We start from the raw sequence: 18,693 nt of genomic DNA on the forward strand, positions 1-18,693 counted from the left end.
CCCCTGCTGCCGCTGCTGGGAGCTGAGTCGCGCCGGGCGATCTCAGCCATGCTTGGGCTCCTGCGAGTCTGTGCATGGCTGGGATTGCCCAGCACGTCGTGTCTCCCAGCAGCGGCAACGGCAGTGGGGGACCTCCAAGATGCCTCCCATGGCAGCCGAAAAGACCTGGAAGGCATCCGCAGGTGGATTCACGGCCTACAGACTGGAAGGGGGAGGCAGGGAAAGCAAGAAATTTGAATTTGGCGCTTTCCCCGCCTCCATCTTCTGGTCCGTAGGTCGAATCTCTGGCCGTAAGTCGAAGTAAAACTTTGCGGCCGGAGAAGTACGTACGTCGAAAAGTACATAAGTGGAGCCATTCGTAAGTCGAGACTCCACTGTAGATCAGCCTATATCCGAATCCCAAAGAAGGGCAGTGCCAAAGAATGCTCCAACTACTGTACATTGCACTCATTTCACAAGCTAGCAAGGTTATGCTCTAAGTCCTCCAAGGCAGGCTTCAGCACTATGTGGACCGAGAGCTCCCAGAAGTACAAGCTGGATTTCGAAGGGGCAAAGGAAATAAGACCAGATTGCTAACGTGCAGGGTTATAGAGAAATTCTACATTACATCTCCAATGTTATATAAAGCTAAAAGCTCCTTCCACAGCAAGCATGGCCTGGTTGTCGAAAGGAGGCCTGAAGAAAAGACATGGTCCTTGCTTATTGGCAAAAAAGCAGGATGGACAGAATCAGTCCAATAATGGATGTCCAGACCCTGAAAGCAAAGAAAGTCCTCTTTTGGCTCCAGCCAGGCCTGAGAAGGCAACAGATCCAAAAGGGACTTAATGAAAATCTCAAAGCTGAGTCAGAAGGTTTGGGCAATGATGTATCTTCAGTTACTTATCTTAGAAACTTCCCATTGAACTCAATGAGTTGTTTACTTCTGAACAGAGGTGTCAGACTTGTTGTTGTTGTTGTTGTTTAGTCATTAAGTCATGTCCGACTCTTCGTGACCCCATGGACCAGAGCATGCCAGGCCCTCCTGTCTTCCACTGCCTCCAGAAGTTGGGTCAAATTCATGTTGTGTCAGACTACACTGTAAGAAAAATGAAAAACACTGAAGAAAACCAGCTAACAAGTTGTAAATACAATGACACAGGCTTACTGGAAATATGTTTTGCTAGTTTAATCCAATCTCTCTCTCTCTCTCTCTCTCTCTCTCTCTCTCTCTTTTGAGCATATGAACTGGTTTACAGAGATGGGAAATATATTTAGTCAATCTAGTCTATTAGGTTTTCAGCAAAGTATTTGATACAGTACCACATGGGAAATTACTACTTAAATTGGAAAATATGGGAATGTGGATAAGGTAAGGTGGACAAGGAAGTGGTTAGACATAGAAAGTAGTCATGCTAAAAAGAAAGCTTCTCCAGATCTTGAAAAGTAAGTAGCAGAACTTAATCAGAGCCAATATTTTAAGGATGACTTGAAATTATCCAGTTTATTTTCAGTTTCATAGCTGTTGAAAAACCTTTCTGTAGCTCACTGCATTTGTGGCCTCTCATTAGAAATACTGCCTTTGCTGGCTGATTTTAATAAATTTGCATATGATGCATTATCTTTCTTGCTACTCCAAATGTATCTAGTTAGAGGTTCTGGGGTCATTTATAACTAGTTATTTCCATGCTCTGGGTGTACTTATAACTAGAGAGAAGATTTCAAAACAGTCAGGCCCTAAAATACTGAACTGGGTGGTGCTACATGTTTCATAGACTTCATTCTGGAAAATGTTTCATACTGGAAGAACATCACATATGTGAGTTAGCATCCCCCAGTATGAACCAGTAGAAGCAGTAGTTGCAGCACTGTAGAAGCAAGAGTAGCAGTGACTAGGCATTGGGATTTTTGGAATGAAAGGACTCCCAAACCCATAATTCAGCAGGACTCCCCCCTGCCCCTCCCAGGCCAAATCATGGGACTCAGAGGCCTCAGAGTCACAATTCCATGCTGTTTCCACATTGTTTCTTCAAGCAGTTAGAAAAATATCCCACTGCAGTGTGGGAGTTGTGAAGATTCCTTGTGATGTGCAATGGGGAGTGAGGGAGTTCTGACAGAAACTATCTCTATACACTCTATATGGAGGCAGCCTCCACTGGAAACCTTTCTTCCATGCACCTATGGGAGTCGCAGAGAACCCTTATGACTCCTACAATGCAGGGGTACACTTTTCTAATGGTTCAAAGAAGCATGAGAATGACATGGTGGTGAGGGGGCTGGTCTACCTTCTGCACATTTGAGGGCTCCCAGCATCATAATTTGGCCTGGGGAGGATCCTACCAAGTTATGGGACTGGAAATCCTTTAATTCTGAAAATCCCATCCCTAGCAATAATAGCAGCAAGAATGGATTACATCCATTAGACAACTAGCCTCTCAGGAAGCTTAGTCCCATTCCTGATGAACTGGTTTCCTAAGTGGTGGGTGATTGTTGTACTTGTAAAGAATATGAGGAAGATGAACTTTTACCTCCTGTCTGAGGACATTTACAGAATATGATTTATCCCTGACCAAAAAGTGACTGCACTTTGCTGAATACAGGTTGAGGACCATTGTGAAGGGGTCGCTGCAGCTGGCACTCCAGGTAGGCTACCAGATCTCACCCAGTACCCCCTGGAAGGCCTGCTAGATGTGGAAACCAGCAGACCTCAGGCTCTGGGATCGGTTGGCCCACCCAGGAAGAAGAGGCAGCTGCAGGGGATAAGGAACAGCACCTGGGTCTGGCAAGATAGATGGGTTGTGTGAGAAGGTAGAGGTTATGAAGAGAGAGGCCTAGTAGAGGTAGAAAGAGTGGAAGAGCAGGAGGCTGGGAAACAGAGGCAGGAGATACAGGAAATGCTGTGCTAATGCTGGGGAAGAGCTTGTGCCCACCTACCTGGCAGAGGACCTCTTTGAAATCTTAAGGACTGGTTTCCTAGTAGAACTGTGAATCCCTAAGGGGATAGTGAGGGCCTGCACAGTCCAAAAACAGCAAAGGCCTTGGTGGCAACACCCAGACTACAGCCAGCAAGTCCATCCACTATTGCCGCCACCTGCCCAGACTCTGATCCCTATGTGGAAGAGATGCTGAAGTTGACAGCACCAGCACCCACGAGAACACCCATGAAGTCTGCAGGTGGGGTCATCTCAGAACACAGGTGAAGGTCTGGGAGATGTTGCCAGCCCACTCTGAAAGGGGTCAGGGGGCACAGACTGGTGCAAGGACAGTGGACAGCTCCATCGTTCCTGTTCCATCCATCCACAGTGAAGGGAACTGAGGCCGAGGAAGAGACTGTGTACACCTGGGAGCCAGCACAGGGAATTTGTTCTCCCAAAGATCAGAAGAAGGGGCTATTGGTGAAAGAAACAGGTCTTTAATTCCTGCTTATACCCTAATAAAGTTGAGGTTGCCTTAACCAATATATATCAAGGATTGCATATTGATTGATTGATTGATTGTATTTTTACCATGCCTTTCTCCTTAAAAAGGACCCAAGGCAGCTTTCAGCATTTAAAGACAAAATTTAAACTGAAAACAATGAGTATAAAGAGGCAAATTACAACATTAAAAGGCAATATTAAAGCTAAGTACAATAGGTACACAGGTATTAAAAAGGGGGAAAATAAATGCCCCTCTGGCAAATGGGAAACAGAAAAATGGAAAACACAAGTTGTGCTAAAAACCCAGTCAAAGCAGTAATGCATAACAATCCCTCTAAAAATCACATACAGGTAGCTGGTTACTAAGGGAAGGCTTCCTGAAGAGAAATCTTTGCCTGTATGTGGAAGGATAGCAAAGATGGGGCCAGTTGGGCCTCCTGTGGGAGGGAGTTCCAGAGCCTGGGAAAGCTCTCTTCTGTGTCCCCCCATCTGACAAACCTATGAAGGTGGCTGGACTGAGAGAAAAATCTCTCCTGATGATCTTAACTAGAGATGTGTGCTTTGTATTCGTATCCATACAAAGCGTGCCAGAACAGGTGTCCTGGCGGTTGATTCCCGAACCAGCCCGGTCCACTTACTATACTTCATGAAGCATACAGTCTTTGAGATAACTTGGAACCAGGCCACTTAGAGCTTTATGAGTTAAAAACAACACTTTAAATTGGGCTGCTGTAACAGGGGGTTCTGTGATCCCTCTAATCATCCCCAGGCAGCAATCTAACTGGTGCAGTTTGGACTCACTGGTCAGGTGTTAAGATCATCAGGAGAGACTTTTCTCTTGGTCTTGCCATCTTCACAGGGGTGTTCGATGGGGACATGGGACAGGGCCTTCTCTGTGGCTGCTCCTAGACTTTGGAACTCCCCCCACAGGACACCAGACTGGCTTCCGCGCTGCTGTCCTTCTACAAGCAGACAAGGACCTTTCTTTTCAGACAAGCTTTTGCTTAATGACTGCCTGCCTGAGTGGGTTCTTAAATGAATTGTTGTGTTTTACTGCTTTGAATGTGTTTTCGGAGATGCTTTTGTTTACCTTTTTTAGTGTGGAAATTGTCTGATCCTTTTTAGTTATTGTATACTCACTGTTTTTACGTTTAAATATTGTCTTTTAATAAGGTAAGCCACTTTGGGTCCTTTTAAAGCAGAAAGACGGTAAAAATATTTTAAATAAATAAATAAAGCTTTCTGGTTTGGCACCCATAGATGTCCACATGGGGGAGAGATCACCCCACCCCCATTCTGGGAGCAGGTGGCAGCACTCATGGCCATACATTTATATTTAAGGTCCATAGGACCATCCTGTCAGGATTTGGGAAGGAACGTTCCTTTCATACAGATCACTGGCGTGACTGAACCAACATTTCCCCATGAATTGTCTACCTGAACCTGAAAATACTTTTTGTGAATAGTTTGGTCCTAAATACTTGCTTATACAGTAGTTAAAAGAAAATGGAAAATACTGAAAACAAAATGAGGTGCTTTTTTTTCTTTTTCAGAACCACAGTGCAACATTTGGTAAGTTGACACCACTCTGGGGAAATAAGTACTGATGCATAGAATCCTGGAGAGGATTCAGAACGTAAATGGATTTGGGATATTCCTTCCATGTACAGAGGTAGCAATAACTGTGGTGACAGGACATTTGTATCCACACATCACATTTGATGAAAATATTTCACCAGGGAAGTCTGCCTTTTATCACCTCATTTGGTCTCTTTTGTTTTACTGCTTTACCAGTTCGGATTGCTAGTGAACTTCACCTGAAATGCAGCTGGAAGGAGTTGGTTCACTCCAGGTTATGAAAGGTCAGCATATAAATTGACACCAATACATAAGCTATAGGCAAGAAACATGCATTATATTATTAAACCCCATACATCACAACAGAAGTAAATACCTTGCATGGGGGAATTGGACTCATTCACAGGGAGCTAGATCCATCAACTTCTAAATCAGGTACATCAGCCAGTGAATAAAAAATGTCACCTTTGAATTAGATGGCATTAAACACATCGCCTATTGAGTCAAAGGCTTCACTATTGAATCAAGCACTCCACATTGCCCAGTAAATCATGCAAATATGACCCATGCTGCACAAGCAATGGAAGCGGCATCAGTAAGTTAAATAAGTGGCATGTTAAAGGCTGCCACATCATTCAGACCATTGCTTTTGAGGATCAGATTCAATCTGTCAGTCAGTGCCTTGATAGATCAGCTCTCTCTGTGAAGTGAAGCTACTTTGGGCTGCTGGGGTTTCTTGTGCTTATCCTCTTGTTTTAAGACAAGTCAGTCTGAAAAGGCTCTCTTTCACCAGGTCATTCATCTCCCTTGAAAATCTGTATGTATGCAAGGAAGGGGATTTACAAGTGTTTCAGATGCTTAGAAGAAATGAGGTTAAGCATTAGAGTGATTTTTTAAAAAAACTGGTTATCAGTTATCTTTCCTGCTCCTGTTGCTTATTTTTATTGCAAGTTCTGCAATGTCCATCATTGTTCCCATTCAACCACCGAAGGTCAAACTGGGTGATATTGTTAGCATCTCATTTGAAGTGAAGCTTCTGTGACAAAAGATGATGATGATGATTCAGCTTACACCATTAAAATGCGATATCAAACAAATATCACACTAAAATATGGCTAAACAGAAGCAGACCCCCCCCCCAAAAAAAACCACATTCAAAGCAATAGGGACAACAATCCCTTTAAGAACTCCATGCAGTCAGGAAAGGAAAGCTTGCCTGAAGAGAAAGGTCTTCACCTGCTTGCGGAAGGACAGCAGAGATGGGGCCAGCCTGACCTTCTGTGGGAGGGACTTCCAAAGTCTGGGAGCAGCAACAAAGAAGGCCCTCTACATATAGTTGTGACATGCCCCTGCTTGTCCCCAGATTATTTAACTAGCCTGAGGCCCACAACATGTTCGCTCTTTTATGCTGCCACCAATTGATCTCTGTCAACAATGTTCAATTAGAAAGATTGAGGTCCATGCTAAGTGAAACGTTTAACAAAAACAGGTTTATTGGATATAGTTCACTTAAACAGGTTCTTTAAAGACTTTAGTATTCAGTAGGTTTGTAATAACTTGTTTCACTCTTAACTCTCTATATAGTTGCACTCTCTCAACAGCCTCCCTTAACTCCTCACTCTACCACTCTCTCTAACTCCCACAGACTAAGTGACTCAACTCCTCTGCCTCACCCCTCCCTTCTAGTTTCTCTGGCTCCACCTCCCAACAGCTCCCATTGGTGCATGCAAATAACCTCCTACATGAGCCTTAGCAGGGTGATTGCTACAATAGTTGTCTCACAATTTAATTGCATTGTGCAAATGACATTCATTTTAAAGCTCTGTTGAATCATGTCCTGTGTTAATTAATTTAGAAAGCATAAGGCTTATGTATGTGTGGAGGGGAAGGCAAGCAATATTTAAAGTAATCTGCTGTTATCAAAATGCCTCTGTAGTTCAGGCAGAATTCTCTTTCTATGCCATTAGTCTGCTACTTTAAAATTCGTGCTGCTGGATTCTAATATTCAGCCCAAACTTCTGGCACTGTCACCTGTGTATGTGAAAATTGCTCTGATACTATGATATCTGGAGTGTTGGGAGCTGCGTCCTCTATAAAACATTTTAGACCAGTTTAAGCTCATGAGGATATGGAAATATATGATTCAGGAAGAAGCACTGCTAGCAAAACTGTTTGGTTTAGCAGACCTTCCAAGATTCTGGCAAACTGGAAAAATAAAGACTTCCAAATGAAGACTCTACTTTTATCCAGAAGACTAATCATGAGGCAAAACACGCTAATTTGTAAACAATGGGAGGTTTGAAAAGTTCCTGCTCTGACAATCAGATGCTTTTATCACCTACACAACTTCTGCCAGTGTTCTCTGTAATGTATAACATAAATCTCAAGGAATGCATGAGAGCCATCTTTTAACAGATAACTTTGCATGGGGTTCTACGTAGGGAGAGGGAAGATTTCCACCAGGAAGATTTCAACAGTGTCAAACTGATCCATAAAGTGGTCCTCTCTGTGCAAGAAGTTCTTTTTGGTTGAGCAGCTTGGGAGTATTAATACTGGTGTTCCATTGTTTTCTAATCTGAGCATCACCCCACCTATTAGTCAATAGCATGATTATCTGGTAAATGATTATACAGGGAAAATGTGTATTGCTTGTATCATGCTAGGCAAAAGTCTTTTCTGCTCATACTGTAGAGAAACAAAACCAAACCCCAGGGGGTGAAGTCTTTAATGAGGATGGCCTGAGCTTTCTCATCTATTGTCATCCTTGTGACAATCATTGTAAAGAGATATTGAAAACAAGACATCCGGATTTCAAAGCCCAGTCGTCCATAACAGACAGAAGTTGTATGCTGTACTCCTTAACCTTTGAAATATTCTGTTTTTGTTTTTGTTTTTAGTGGCTGGCTGTTCCACCTTTTCTCTCCCATCCCCACTCAATCTCCCCCCAAGGTTCCCAAGGCTGTAAAAATGGAAAAGAACAGGAATCAGTCAGCCACTCAGTCCAATTACAGCTTATAGAGACTACTGCTGTCTTTCATGGAGGGCATGACTGGAGAGTAGAAAAGCCTCATTTGTGCAACAAAGGTTACAGTGGAGCTGGGGCGGGGGTGGAGGAGGACAAGCACAACATGAATTCTTTCCTTGGCGGGTGGCTGGAACAAAAGTGGTGAGGAATGAAACCATTTTATCTGACCTTGCCTAAATCTGAACAATGCAGATCTCTTGTGTGCTATGGTGGCGATATTCACCTAGCCAAGATGACGACGACAACAACAATAACAGCAAAGGCAATGCTGTGGTGAATAGAATTATATGGAGTTCAAGGTAATCTTAGAAAGTGCACAGTTTTTGGAAAGTTCATAATCACACAGCCAATGTATGTTGTTGTGAAATTTTGGGGGGAACAATTTCATGACTTATGGACTCGTCCCATCCCATCAGCAGGAGTGGGAAAGTGCATCAGCTTGGGTGTATTGATGTTGTTGTTCTCTCCTCATACATAGTGCACCTGTGTCTTTCTACAAAGATGACTTATACTGTAGATGTCTATTCTACATACTGTAGCAGTTTGATATCACTTTAATTGCCATGGCTCCCTCCTATGGAATCACTAAATTTGTAGTTCCATGAGGTATTTACTTACTTAAATACCTTTATTGGCATAATACACACATTCAAACATACAAAAGTGCAAAAAGCAGCTTGTGGAAACGACTCCTAAAAGACTAAGACTTCAGGTTGGATTCACGAGCTGAGTTAGTTTTGATTATGTCCAACAGAAATTTACCAAAAGCATTCAGAGAATTCTCATCTGTCCGCTGTAGAATAGAACTAAGATAGGCTTTATCGGTGAGCCAGGGCTTTCGTTGTGGTAGAGAGGCAAAAAATTTATCCCTTGTGGCCGAGTGGAATGGGCAATGGAAAAGGATGTGGGGTAACGTCTCTACAACATTCAGCACGCAAGGACAAAATCTGTTGTTGAAAGGAATATTGTTAAATTGGCCCGTTAGCACCGCCGAAGGGATTGAATTACAGCAGGCCAAAGAAATCGCCCTTCTAATTTCGGGGTTGTGCAATATGGAGATGTAAATCGGTGGCCTACCTACTACCAAGGGGAGATTCCAGAACAGAGGTGAACAAGATCTGTTGGCGGCTCTTAATAAGTCTTGTGAGTTAATGTCAAATGAGGTATTTTTTTTGGTCAAAGAGTTCTGTGTCTTCACCATTACAAACCCCGGGATCCCATATGATAGAGCCCTGGCAGTTTAAGTAGTATCAAACTGCTATAATTGTGCACTGTAAATATACTGACTGAAATCCTGTTGCATAGTTACACAAATGGCATATATTTTAGACAAAAATTCCCATATGTTAAGAAATGTATGTAGGCATTACTTTTTGCATGCCGAGTCACGTGACTTAATATGCAACTAATAATATCTCTGCAGATTTCTCAACTTTCAGCAATTTGCTTCTGAAAGTTATACTGTCTGAATAATTGCACAATAGGTTTTCATGTACTGAGTCTATAGAAGACATGGCTGCTTCAGAAGACTAATTCAACATGGCAGTTTTCTTCTGCCATGTGACCCTCAGGCTGTTGTTTTTTCAGATTCCCTCTTCCTTCATTGGAAAAAAATGCCGAAAAATGAAGAACCACCACTCCTGGAAGCCTTGTGGAAGAATGATTCTCTTCTAAAGCAGAAGGCATATTTTTGTTTTAGAATTTCTGTATGAAAAGCAGCTTTTGTAATTTCCCCCTCAAACAAGAAGTGCACATTTGGTCACTTCTAGCTGTGGTGGGTTGGTGGAAATCAATGGGGAAAAAAACATTTTTGGAGGTAGTGATCTATGACATGTCCCTGACAGGCAAAATTAAACTTTAGAAACAGATTACACCATACACCTTTCTGTACTGTGCAATTTTATGTCTAGAGGTGGAGTCCAGAGGGGAGTTTTGGTTATTGTATGCTGGAAAAACAGATCCTGTCTTCAGTATGAATAAAAACACCTGCAACTTCCTCAGACAAGATTCATCTTAGCATTTGTGCTGCGATTTCTGCTACCCATTCACAAATAAGCCATTAGAATTTTTCTGCCTCCTGTTTGACTTACTCATCTCCTGCAGAAATTAGATCAAATTTTATAACAAACAATAATGGTTCAACCTGTGGATGTGCAGTACAGTTTAGAGTATTTCGCGACAGGCTCCTTTAATACCTTGGAGTGGTTTTGCATTTACTGCATTTAGTCAGGAAGGGCAAATGCAGGTACTGATTATTCAGAAAAGGCCAATGTGTATTTGAGGTACTGGGGGGAGGGGCAGACACAGCATGCAAATAGTGCCCAGGGTTACCTGTCAAATGTTTACTGAAACCACCTACAAAACCAGATAGGAGGATGACTTCAGAAATCACACTGTTGGGAAAAACATGTTGTATTTATCAACAAAAAGGCATACAGAGTCTTCACCTGGATTTGCAACAATCAGAACCTCACAGTGATTAAAATTTGGAAGCAGAATAAGGTGGATTAACCTAAAATTTGTTTTTGGGAATAAATCTCTCATTTTATGTTTTTTTAATGCAATGCAGCTAGCTATACACTGGGATAAACACCGTCTTTCCCCTCCATGCCCATTTCCTCATTTGATCAGGTGCTGATATGATTTATAGGAAAATGGCACTCCCTGCTCACAGTTATTGTACTGAGCGATTGCCTGAAAAAAGACACAAAAGCATTAAGATCCGAAGGCTTCCTCTTCCCTATCTCCCAAGTGCTCCCTGGAGAAGGGCTGCTGGAATGGAAAAGTCCTAGTCTCAATACTTTGCTTCCTTGATGCCTCTAAATGGGAGCAGCCATCACTTCTGATTAGTACTAGCAGCCTTTCCAGCAATGATGTTACACAATGTGCAGCCCTCTGATTACTTACAGTCATGAGACTGGTCTTGTGGAAATACTCTTGCATCCTGCTCTGTGTGCTGCAGGGGGGTAGGCAGAGAAGCATTTAGGGTTGTAAAAGCTAATGCAAAAGGTAAGAAGTCTCATGTGGGCACAGAATGGAATGTGGCTTGTCTCCAGGGCCCCCCCGAAAATGTCTCTTTCCATTTCTCTACAGTTAGGAGTGTGGGTGTTTGACCTGACTTATTTGTGTCTTTTCTACTGAAATAGACACAAAGAATGCCCAATATTCCTGCTAGAGCATGTGTCCTTGGAGAAGGTACATCGCCAATCAACATCACCAACTTATTTATGGTATGCTCTGTGCTGAGGTACTTGTTATTTTGAGAGACAAAATTTCACATGCTTATAATTGACTTGCCACTTTCCTGTGTGAACTAGTATTTGTCACAATATGTACATCGGAGATGTGTCTTAAATACACTTAATTTTTTTATACTGCTATGCCACTGTGAGCATGCCTAATCTCATCTGATTTCAGAGGTTCAGCAAAGTCAGACCTGGTTAGTAGAAGTGGAGCAGCTTCCTTTCTGCACAGGAAGCTAGGGTGGAGCTAGGTCTATGCTAAACCTCAAAGCCTTTTCAGGAGATAAACTACATGATGGTGTCTGCAGCTGTGGGTCTGTCAGGTGGAACTCCCAGAATGGAGAATGATGGGATTCTAGTTCAAAAAAAATCTGAAGATTCCATATGTAAAAATTGCTAGTGACAACCGTCCATGGAAATACAAAACTAGCAAAATTCTAATATGATATGGATAGATGTATATGCGTATGTGCATGCACACACATATGCACACACACACACACACACACACACACACACACACACTAATAGTTGGCTGTCTTCTCCATTTCTGCTGCCTGAGCATGGCTATCCCACTCTGCCAGATGGGCTGGGCCGAAAAGGCAATTATAATATTATTTGTATTTGTTGCACTAGATTTTGTGATGTTGTGGAGGGAAAGAGTTGATGCTAAGAGAGTCAAAATGGAAGCTAGTCTGCCTTATAACACTCCAATGAGAACTAAGCATGACAGCAAAGTTGCAGACCTCTTCTGGAATTGCCAAGCTATGTGCATGTTCATGTTTGATGTGAAAATAAGCTGGCCTATGAGAAAACATGTATTAAGAAGCAGCTCCCTGAGTGGAATGTGCTTCATAAATGTTTCAGTGGTCAGCAATGTGATGTTGTCCTTGCAGTGAAAACAGCAGCATTAGCACAGTCAAGACCTGCTTTAAGGAGATGTGCAGTTTTTCTCGACTTTGTTCAATTTCATCTCCTCCCAAGATTACAATAAACCTGCAGGTTTCCACCATTTCATTTCTTTTAAAGTAGCACCAATTCTTTCATGGGAAGGCATAAGCTCTTTTTTTAGCGTGATTTTGGTAAAAAGAAAATAAAATTCATCCTCCATATCATTTCTATGCCCAGAGGATGATGCTGTATCCAATTCATCTAAAAACAAATCCAATGACATAAACCTGATGCTATGCCACTCTGTGTTGTTTCATTCAAAAGTAAGTCCACTAAGTTCAGTTAGACTAGTTGTGTAGAAATATATTTAGGGTAACAACCTGTGTGTGATGCTACAGGGAGTGCAGCAGAATTAATTTTCAAATCCACATGCATAGAATTGTGGTAGAAAAAGTTACAGCTGCAAACCTATATGCATTTATATGAGAGTTGTTTTTTGTTTTTTGTTCAGTTGCTAAATTGTGTCTGACCCCATGGACCAGAGTATGCCAGGCCCTCCTGTCTTCCACTGCTTCCCGGACTTTGGTCAAATTCATATTGGTAGCTTCAATGACACTGTCCAACCATCTTCTGTCGTCTCCTTCTCTTCTTGCCTTCACACTTTCCCAACATCAGGGTCTTTTCCAGGGAGTCTTCTCTTCTCATCAGATGGCCAAAGTACTGGAGCCTCAGCTTCAGGATCTGTCCTTCCAGTGAGCACTCAGGGTTGATTTCTTTCAAAATAGATAGGTTCGTTCTCTTTGCAGTCTAGGGGACTCTCAAGAGTCTCCTCCAGCACCACAGTTCAAAAGCATCAATTCTTTGGTGGTCAGCCTTCCTTATGGTCTAGCTCTCACTTCCATACATCACTACTGGAAAAACCATAGCTTTCACTATGCAGAAATTTGTCGGCAAGGTGATGTCTCTGTTTTTGAAGATGCTGTGTAGGTTTGGAGCCCAAGAAAGTAAAATCTTTCACTGCCTCCATAACTTCCCCTTCTATTTGCCAGGAGGTGATGGGATCAGTGGCCATGATCTTAGTTTTTTGATGTTGAGCTTCAGACCATTTTCCCACTCTCCACCCTCCTCTTTCACCCTCATTAAGAGGTTCTTTAATTCCTCCTCATTTTCTGCCATCAGAGTGGTATCATCTGCATATCTGAGGTTGTTGATATTTCTTCCAGCAATCTTAATTCCGGTTTGGGATTCCTCCAGTCCTGCCTTTCGCATGATGTATTCTGCATAGAAGTTAAATAAGCAGGGAGACAATATACAGCCTTGTCGTACTCCTTTCCCAATTTTGAACCAATCAATGGTTCCATATCTAGTTCTAACTGTTGCTTCCTGTCCCACAGATAGATTTCTGAGGAGATAGATATGAGGGTATATGAGAGTATATGAGAATAAGTCCCACTGAATGCAACAAGCCTTATTGCCGAATAAATATGTATAGGATTGCACCGTAAAATAATTTAACAGAAATAACCATTATACTGGTCCCTATGATGTGTAAAATATTGGATGAGTTGTTATTATCAATAGAAGGATGACTAACAGAGATGGGCATGAATCAGAAAAATGATGGTTTGTGATTAACCAACTGGAAAACTAAACCAGTTTATAGTTCAGTTTTTGGTTCATGCCGGGGGGGGAGGGACTACCTGTTCCTGTCATGCTGCTGTCACCCTGCTGCCCTGCCGGAGGTGTGCCACTATCATCATCATTGCCTCATTGCCAACATGCTACTGCAGCACAGCTTCCCTTCCAGGCGCCAGACACTATCTTCTACACAAGTGCCCAGCCCCCAGCCGATCACCATGGGAGGTGGGCACATGCATAGAAGGCAGTGACCAGTTTCCCTGCAAGGAGCCTCTGCATTGCCTCTGAACATGTGGCTGACCTCCAGTTGATCACCATGATCACAGCTGAGCTGTGGGTGCATGCGCAGAGGCAGCAGACCCAGTTCCTGGAAGGGAAGCCAGCCTGCTGTCTCTGACAATGGCAGAATCAATGGAGGTGGCAGAGGCAGGATCAAGAAGGGAGGCAACTGGGGCAGTGGGAAGAGGTCAGGTGGGTATCTGTTCTGCAAAGCAAAATGAAACACGGGGGGGAGGGGGGTGGCGGCACTTTGTTATGCTTCAGAAAACAGGATTCCTAAACAGGCTCACAAACCAAACAATGGACCAATTTGATTTATTGGTTTCTCTGGTTCGTAGTTCGGTTCATGCCCATCTCTAGCTATAGAACTCAAGAATTTAAATCTACCCTCTCAAAAAGTAGTAATACCCTCCAGCCATCTTTTTAATAGTCAAGTACTTTATTCTAATGTGCATAGGCATACCAGAATTAAGAGTACTTTCAAACATAGGAAGCTACCTCGCAGTAAGTCACATCATTGGTCCATTTGGCCCAATTTTGTCAACAGGCAGCAGCTTCGTAGAATTTCAGGCAGTATTCTTGTATAATTTCACCTGGAGATCCCTGCTACCATCCAAGTATTAATCAGGCCTGGCCCTGCTTAACTTCCAAAATCACACGAGATTAATATGTCCACACTGGTTACAGTACTATCTTGAGTAGCATACTATATGCAGATTTCGGTAGAATATCTTTGCTGGCGAAAGGATATGTGAATAGCCAATCTGAACTGGCAGTACAGATAATGCAGAGATTCTTTTCTGCTGGTATAAATGTCCATTTCACAAGGGGACTGGGACACTCTGGGAATTGTAGTCCACCTCCTCAAACCTCTGAGCTGAACACAGGCCCAGTGACAGAATGTGGCGTCCTAAGGCAGTTCTGGGGGACTCCAGTGCCTCAACACAGCACAGATGCTGCCATTTTAATTTTCCACAATGCCTCTGAACAATTCTCCATTGACAGCTTTGTGGGAGACTAAAGTGGCATCTCTCAGAACGAGTCTCCTTGTCCTGGTTTCAATAGCCCTGCCATTGCCAAGGAAGCCTCGTAAAGCCCATTAAAAATAGGATGATCCCTGGGGCTTGGCACCAAGATCACATTTCCCCACAGGGCAACCTCTGGCTCTCATTACTCAGATGGCTCTTATTTGCTCTCTTCGAAAAATCAACCTGGCTGTTTTCCTCAAGGACAAGGAGAAAAGAAGAAGCAGAGAGACCTTGTTCCTCAAGAAGGCTATACATTGCCAGATATCTGGGAGAGAGGGGGGGTGAGGGGAAGCTGGCTTCAATCTGGATTTTAGCACCCCTCAAACATTTGATACTTTTTCAGGATTTTTCTCCAAATTAATGAACTCGCATTCCGTGCACATATGGCCATGGTAGGGTTCTTTTTAAAAAACAAAAATTGTTTCCAGCATTGGTTGCGATTAGGTGAACTTTGCCTTTTTGAACCATGTCCACATAGATTCATAAAAGCCGTATCTTTGGCTGCCCTGACAAGGCTGAAAGCAAGGGAGTGAGTTTGGGCAGAACTACAGGAGATGGCTGAGGAATTTATTTAACTCTGCTGGGATCCCTCTTCAGAGACTGGAAAGGCTAAGTGCTGCCTCTCCAGTGTTTGCAACTTTGCCCCAATGTTATATAAAAGAAAGAGGGAGGGAGGGATGGGAAGAAGAGAGAATGGAAAAGAAAAAGCAGAAACGAAAACAACCACCACAAAAAAAAAAACCCAACAACCCTCATACGAAGTTGAAAACGCCTGTAATGGCATCGATGGAAAAGGCAGGTAAAACACCAGGGAGATATCAAATTCCTGTGTTTTTAAAGTGTAAGCTAATGGAATCCAATAGAACTGCTGAAAACTTGTCATCCTTCCTATCAGAGCAAGCCTTTGAATAAGCTAAATCCTTAATCAGTACAGCCTTAAGACCCCAATGACTGTATGTGTAGAAGTGTTAGGCCAGATAAATCCTTGAAGGTTTCAAAGATTTGAAGAGCATTGGCACTTTTCCTGTGTAGTGCCTGCCCTTTGTCCTTTCCTCCATGATGTCATTATTGAAGTTTTTACACTCACTATGCATGGTGTAAGTTGACATTGACAGTTTCAACACTTTCACACTGACTCTGGAGGATTGTTCGCTTTGAAGCTATTTGGCCTTGAGCAGTGAATTCTCTTCTTGAGCTCACACTGGCTCGTAATATAGCAAAGGAGAAGGTTTGCTTCAGCCACCGTTTTACAAGTTGTAACCGAGGCCCACCGAAGACAAATGTTGATCGGGAAAGTATTCTGTTTTTCAGGGACAGCAATATTAGTATTCTTGGGGTCTCTCAGAACTGTGTAATGAGCATTCCTTTGAAGTATATATGTAAAAGTAACATCAATAGGAGTCCATGTTTTATTGCTATAACCAGATAATAACAGTAGTTTCTTCTTAGATATATACATTTTGCATTTTACTTCCTGAACTGCCGAATCTTTTTACACTCAACTCTCTGTACCACTGGGCGGTAAATAGTTACAAATAAAATGTTACTTGTAATTTTATTCTTCTTCCCACTAATGAAGGTATAACTACATACACAACTAATTATGTTATGTATATACTACACCAGTCATGGTCAAGAATTGATGCATGCTGGATCCCTAGAACATGGATAGATAAAGTATAAGAAACACAAATTTTACCTAGGACAATATCGGACCACTGTACAGTTACACTGAAGGTCCAGACCTATTAAAAAGCCAGCACAATGGAGACTAAATACCAACATATTGAGAGACAAGGAAGTAGTGAAGACGATTAGGGAAGAGATGGAAGGGTACTTCCAAAGAAATGCAACACAGGGAATGTCAACACAGACTATTTGGGAAGCAAGCAAAACAGTCTTTCAAGGTGTGGCCATAAAAATTAAAGCAGCAAGGAGAAGGGAAAGAAATAAAAAATATAAAGCACTAGAGGCAGAACTTAAGAAAGAGGAGGCACAATCGAAACAAAATCCAACAGCGACACAATTAAAACAGGAGATACAGATGATACAACATAAATTGAATACCCTGATAACTGAGGACCTAGCAAACAAATTAAAATATACAAAACAAATATATTTTGAAAACACCAATAAAGTAGGAAGACAGCTGGCATATAAGCTAAAAAAGGAAAGAACCAAAAATTATATCCTAAGTCTCAGAAACCAAAAAGGAGAACTTGTCACGGGACCTAGAGAACTCAGAGAAATAGTGGAAAAGTTCTATACAAAATTATATACAGAAAAATGCATGCCATGCATGAAGCAGAAAGAATATATCCAAAGAAAAAACCACATCAAGCTATCAAAACAACAAGATATTCTGAACCAGACATTTACAATGAATGAAGTTTCAGAGGCTTTTAAAAAACAGGAACTGAAGAAATCACCAGGAAGTGATGGGATACCTCCAGAATACTTTAAAACATTTGAAGACGTGATGGCCACCCCCTTAAAAAAATGATAAATGAAATACGACAAGAGGGAAAAATACCCAAAATATTCAGTAAACTTGGATTTGATTACATGTACGATTCCTCGTATTCATTTACTTTAATCAAGATCTCAATATATTCTGTCAGTCTATGTACATCTAATTCCTTTTAATTTTTTAATATTCTCTAACACACCAACTGTATAATATCTTGTCTAAACACTTCACAGTCTTCTCCCTAACTATCTAAACGTTTCACCATCTTTTTCCTCACTGACTCTCTGTCACACACAGTTCTCTTGACTCCGCCCCTCCTGTCCTGTCATAGGCTCCTGCACTAGAGCTGACAGGAGTGACGTGTGGGCTGTCCGCCAGAGATATTTAAGATCTAACGTGAGAAATCTCATTGACTTTTTGGAATACTATGAAAACCATCCAGCAAAACAGGCGGCAATTCTCTTAATTGATGCAGAGAAAGCATTTGATAATGTAAACTGGAACGTCCTGACAACACAACTAGAAGAAATGGGAGCAGGTCAGAATTTCACTGAAATAATAAAGATTATCTACTCCAAACAAATGGCAAAGATAAGAATTAATGGAGGATACACACAAGAAACAGAAATACATAAAGAAACACAACAGGGTTGTCCACTATCACCATTACTCTTTTTAATGGTCATAGAAGCACTAATGCAGCAGATACGAATATTGGATAAAATTAAAGGACTTAAAATCAGAGGAGAAATATTCATGGTACAGGCCTTTGCAGATGACCTGCTCATAGTAGTTGAAAATCCTAAGGAATCAATAGAAGCTTTAATGTTGGAATTAAAAGAATTTGATGAAATGACAGGGTTAAAAATAAACCCCAAAAAAGATGACTAAAACATGCAAAAACAGGAGATTGATGAATTACTAAAAATTACAATTTTTCAGGAAGGTTTGAAGGTTTAATGTATTCCTGAAGGCTTTCATGGCTGGGATCCAATGGTTGTTGTAGGTTCTTTGGGCTCTTTGGCCATGTCCTGGAGGTTTTTCTTCCTAATGTTTCACCAGTCTCTGTGTCCGGCATCTTCAGAGGACAGGAGTTAGAACTCTCTCATGTGTTTGAAGGTTCCTTTTGATTCCTGACTCCAGGCAG

The 18,693-nt window shown here is 41.9% G+C and overlaps 1 long non-coding RNA gene across 1 annotated transcript; it reads left to right on the top strand.

The window, feature by feature from the left end:
• The first annotated feature begins 1,246 nt into the window (after window positions 1-1,246).
• LOC144586570 (uncharacterized) lies at window positions 1,247-13,297 on the top strand. The gene is made up of 2 exons (XR_013541458.1): window positions 1,247-5,257; window positions 9,586-13,297. It is a non-coding gene; the product is annotated as an uncharacterized LOC144586570 (long non-coding RNA).
• Window positions 13,298-18,693: the final 5,396 nt, after the last annotated feature.

This window comes from Pogona vitticeps, chromosome 2 (assembly GCF_051106095.1).
Source record: "Pogona vitticeps strain Pit_001003342236 chromosome 2, PviZW2.1, whole genome shotgun sequence".
In the NCBI taxonomy this organism is placed as follows: domain Eukaryota; kingdom Metazoa; phylum Chordata; class Lepidosauria; order Squamata; family Agamidae; genus Pogona; species Pogona vitticeps.